The 5,645-nt window shown below is 40.8% G+C and overlaps 1 long non-coding RNA gene across 1 annotated transcript in view; it reads left to right on the top strand.

The window, feature by feature from the left end:
- LOC116844997 overlaps nt 1–3,245 on the top strand; it is a 6,042-nt gene extending 2,797 nt beyond the window's left edge. The window contains exon 3 of the long non-coding RNA XR_004378174.1: nt 2,987–3,245. This is a non-coding gene — a long non-coding RNA (uncharacterized LOC116844997). The remainder of the gene's footprint in view (nt 1–2,986) is intronic.
- The last annotated feature ends 2,400 nt before the right edge of the window (nt 3,246–5,645 follow it).

Genomic DNA, 5,645 nt, shown 5'->3' with positions numbered 1-5,645 from the left:
AAAAAAAAGGGAATAGTTTGTCGCCACCTCCACGTTGGTTATTCCCGGGTTTGGCAGAGAGCGACAATGTCTTGCTGTCTTCTTTTTAAAAAAATCAGATCCGCCATATTGGTTCCACCATATTGAATTCTCAAAAATTGGGAGCAGATTTAGATTCAGCAACTTTGAAAATCACCGTATACCCCATTCTGTAACAAACGTACGAGTACTTCGTGAAATACTGGAATTCACCCCTATATATTCATAAGGGCGTTTTCTACCCTTAAAACGGCTTTTGGGCAGATATAAAAAAATACGTGTCAGATATTTTTCAATGTACTACACGTATGCACAGTCTCAGGAAAATCGGCGTATGACACTTGGGTAGCGTTACTTGTCAGTGCGCACTAAGGCTTGTTCATAGTATGTTATTATATTTAAAGATTGTTTTAAATAATTCTCAAATAAATTCTCAAATATTTTTAACCATAATATGATATGTATAACATCCGTACGAATCATTTTATTAGTTAAAATGTTTTTAAATATGTATTTAAGACATGATCTTAAATATAAGAATGTACTGTAAACAAGCCTTAATGCGCACTCAGTGCGCACTAGTGCAAGCTACTGAATTCGCTATCAGTTTCTCGGTTTTCTCAATTCACAGCATCCCAGTATTCAGTTCACATTGGAAGTGGAATCAAATTCCCTTTCTGGATGTGCTAGTCCAAAGGAACCAAAATGGCACCTTAGGTCACCAGATCTACTGGAAACTAACACACATGGACCGATATCTACATGCAACCTCTCATCATCATCCCTCGCAAAAGAATTCTGTCACAAGTTCATTGGTTTATAGAGCGCTCATAATTTCGGAATCATCTTCTCTGGATGGAGAATTAGAGCATCTCAGTACAGCCTTAATCAAAAATGGATACAACAGCAAAAACGTCACACAAACAATACAAGAACAATTCTAAAGAACAGAATTTTCAGTCCTAAAAACACTGACACACTAGATGAAGAGAGAGAAAAGAAAAAGACGGCTGTTCTTTCATATCTCCAGGGCATAACAGAACCTATCGGCAGAATTCTGGGTAAACACGATATCAAAGTAATCTTCAAATCTCATAGGAAGATCTCTCATTTACTCTCAAATCCGAAGGATTAGAAATCATGCCTGGAGACATCAGATGTATATAAGATCTCTTGCTCTTGTGGTAAAGTTTATATAGGAGAAACCGGGAGGAAGATCAGTACGCGAATCAAGGAACAACAGCGATATACCAAGGCCAGCGATATACGGCCACTTTGCTCAATCAGCCCTAGCTGAACACTGGATGGAGACTGAACACTCCGTACAATATGACAAGGCCGCCAGACTGTCTTCTTCTCAAAGTTATTTTGCCAGAAAATATCGTGAAGATCTAGAAATTTTAAAACATCCCAACAACCTCAACCGAGACAAAGGTGTGCAAGTAAACTCTATTTGGCACACTGCCCTTCCGGTTTTTTAATTGACCAGCTGATCAATTAAAATGCGCTGATTGGCTAGATTCAAACCATGCCCCCTACCCTCCAGCGCTATCTACACAAGGGGTAAGGAGGCATATAAGGACTACCTTTATCCAAGGAAGCTCAGTATCAGAGCTCTCAGCCCTGATAATGCAAACTGCAACGCTTGCGAAACGTCGGCACATCGCTGATTCAAGACACGGCTCCAGTCCGGAAGCTATACCTATCCTGTTTATGTTTGGAATATCTATTTTTGAAAATTTCACAGATTTTTCGATTAGTATAGCTGATCTACCGCCCATGCCGTTCCTGTTCGGTGTGATAATTAGAAAGATTGAACGTGCTTTGATCCGTTAGCCATATTTCATGTAGACTTATAAACGTAGGAGTATATTTTTGGATAATAGCTGCGAGATCACCCAGCCTTGCAGTCATCGATCTGCAGTTCCACTGAAGAACTCGAAATTTTTATCTCGGGAGGAGAAGATTAGGGTGTATATCAGTTGGACACAGGGCAATTGGACACAGTCCAATCACAAGTCGCTGTTCCAAGGGACCCTACAAATGTCTCTAATCACACGGTGCTGTGATTGGCTGTGTCCAAATGCACCGTGTCCAAGTGCACCGCTCCCGAAGATTATGGGATAATTTGTTTGGGAATTGATGTTGTAAGAAGCCACAGGGTAGGGAAGTATCAATTAATATGATGAATTAAGAAGATAGAGATGAGGCTAAATTATGGTATCAAAGACCGTGCATGACAGGCGATAAGATAATTCCAAAAGTTGCTTTTGGTTTAAGTTAATGGGTATATGATTTGGAGTACTGGGAGATATCAGTTCTGTTAGCGTTGATATAAATCGTTGGCAGAATAAGTTTCTTGCATCAGCTGAATCATGAACCTCGGGGGGTTTCTCATTAGCGTTATTATGCTTTGGGTCACTTTTGAATTGAAACTGTTTAATTGGTTTATTATAATTATTCTGTAAGGTAATGTCTTTTTTAGGTTGAGTGAAATTGGGTTGTTGGGTGGGGTTGGGAGAAAGGGTTTGGTTAGGAGGAGGGAAAGGTGAGGACGGAGGATAAGATTAGGATTGACAACAGGGAAGTTAATAGAAGGAGAGAAGTTAGTGGTAGGGAACAATGAGAGATGCTGAGATGAAGGATTTTTGGGGAGGGGGTAATGATGCTGGGATGGATATGAGAGAGGAAGGGGAGGGGGAAATCTGTGGTCCTGAAGAGACGGAACAGCACGTGACAGGGAGATGTTCAAGGAAAAGTTAGTAGTTTAAACGATGAGATATCGGGATTAGAATTCGGTGATACTTTGAGGATGTCTGCAAAAGTTAATAAGGGACGTTCATTGTGGCGCGAAGTATTGAACCAATCCTCTCTAAAGAGGAGTTTGTTCTTAATAATAGTAAGCTGTCCCCTTGCAAGGACCCATGCCTAGTTTAGCCATAATTATCTTAATTTTTTTATTGTCCAGGAAGACCGGACATGAACTGTCAGCCGCTGAATGGTTTGCACCAACATACCCATTTCTGGAACAGTTAATGCAGTTTAATCGCTGGCGACACATCTTTCAGCGGGATAGTTTTTGCCTTAACATTTGGGACACACGGCGCTTCTAGCTCTACCTCTGCACTAAGCGAGGACATGGCCGAAGCGTTGGTAATTTGTACACCTACGTACTCTTTGAATAAATGGGGAAAAGAAAATTCTTTTGCCTAGGTATAAGGCAGAGATAGATAATGTAAGATAATTGTACGTAAATATAAAAGAATTTGTATTAACGTAAGAGAGCTTACTTGGGTCTGAGGTATCGATCATCCTTCTCCTCAGATTGTTTACTTTGCAGGGTTTGGGTCATGGTCCGCGCAATTCCGGAGGAGGAGATAAGTTTTCTATGATGTCTTCGATAGATTCAGTCGTGTCAATATCTTTTGTCACTATTTGTTTGAAAACCTTATAGTTAGGGACGTAAATGACCATGTTGCTTCCAGAAAAATTTCCTGGCGATTCTGGTTAAGTGCTTCCACTAAATTGTTCGCACTCTTGACATCAGGCAGAATTACTGAGAACCTCCAGTTGCTTAAGTGCTTCATATAATGTGCCCTTTTCCATAACGTGGGAAAGATCTTGTTGATGGCCTTGCCCATGCGAATTTCGCTGGGAGTTCGGAAGATCCTCACCTTTCAAATCTTTGTATGAAGCCCTCTCGATAATGATTTCGAAGGCGGGGATGGTTCCCCAGGTATTTGTTTTTAATTAAAGATTTGAATCTTTCAGGGATATTTGAACATGGTCTATTGCTTGCTGGAGATATTTGGGTGTATATCAGTTGGACACGGGGCAATTGGACACAGTCCAATTACAAGTCGCTGTTCCAAGAAGGGAGCGGTGCACTTGGACACGGTGCATTTGGACACAGCCAATCACAACACCGTGTGATTAGAGACATTTGTAGGATCCCTTGGAACAGCGACTTGTGATTGGACTGTGTCCAATTGCCCCGTGTCCAACTGATATACACCCTCCAAGGGACCCTACAAATGTCTCTAACCACACGGTGCTGTGATTGGCTGTGTCCAAATGCACCGTGTCCAAGTGCACCGCTCCCGAGATATTTCATCTTCCTCGGGCGAGAGAGATACAGTTTTCTTTTGTTGCATGTCGCTTGCTGGGCTATCTAATTTGACATCGCTTTTACGCTTGCCTTGAAGTTGAGGATGATTTTCTACCTTTATGACCATTTTTTCCTCGCTTATCATTGAGGATTTATTGAAATTTTAAGGTTGGGACAACATCATGGCGTAGCAATATGGCCGTCTCAATACACAGATGCCACACAAGGGCGAAATGCTATGACGACTCGAGTTGTTTCAACGGTAGAGGCGAGTTGTGGGAGGAGACTCACTAAACACGCCGGAGTATGATTAATGGCTCCTGCACACAGGACGCGGTAATGCTTGCCGCGCGGCGGAAATCCGTGCGACAGCCAATCAATATGCTGCCTTCCATAAGAGCTAGAAGGTTATTACGGAAAGCAGCATATTGATTGGCTATCGCGCGGACTTCCACGGCACGGCAAGCATTACCGCGTCCTGTGTGCAGGAGCCATAAGTAGTAAAAGCACTAGAAGTTCGTCGTAAAAACGACGGATTAAAAATGCTCGAGTAGAATAGAAAACACGTCTGTGTGCGATCGTAACTCAACCGGAACTGGACGATATAGTATCGATATTTCAAATATAGGCTTTATTATCAATATTTTGTATCGATATTCTATCTTTCGATATTAGCATGTATGGATAAGAATATCGAACAGATATCTCGCCTAAACTCTATGGGTGTTTACGATAAGTTGTCGGATTGGAAATCCGATTGAACAAATGAAAAATCAGTAGGAAGATTAGTAACCATACATTTATTTCCTTTTTCTAGATCTGTTAACATAAAAGATCAAAGACATTTTGTGCATTTTTGTCCAATAGAATATATCTATCTACTTTACGGACTGTATCAGTGCTCATTATTGGTTCCAGGGATTATGGTTCCTGCACACACGACGCGGCAATGCTTGCTGCGCGGCGGAAGTTCGCGCGACAGCCAATCAATATGCTGCTTTCCGTAATAACCTTCTAACTCTTACGGAAAAACAACATATTGATTGGCTGTCGTGCAGACTTCCGCCGCGCGATAAGCATTATCGCGTCCTGTGTGCAGAAGCCATTATTCAATCGATACCCCAACATTACCAACTTTAAGGAAAATACAGAGAAAATATAAGGTTTGTTGGCGTCGCATGCCCCAACGTGCTCCTACTCGCTCCAGCATACTCTGATTGGTCCGCGTGGTAACGTAAGCCAATCAGAGTGCGTTGGAGCGAGTAGGAGCATGTTGGGGAGCATGTTCGTAGGAGCGAGTTGGGGCATGCGACGCAAACCTATAATAATATTGGATTTATGTCATATATTTTTACACACTTATATTTTTATATAAAAAGAATATTTATATTTTTATAGATTGTATAGATATATATATATTTTTTTTATATAAAAAGAATATTTATATTTTTATAGATTGTGTGTGTGTGTGTGTGTATATATATATATATATATATATATATATATATATATATATATA

Source organism: Odontomachus brunneus, unplaced genomic scaffold (assembly GCF_010583005.1).
Source record: "Odontomachus brunneus isolate Ranch 3 - 2012 unplaced genomic scaffold, Obru_v1 Obru_scaffold_048, whole genome shotgun sequence".
NCBI lineage: Eukaryota > Metazoa > Arthropoda > Insecta > Hymenoptera > Formicidae > Odontomachus > Odontomachus brunneus.
This window is presented reverse-complemented; position numbering and strand designations above follow the sequence as displayed.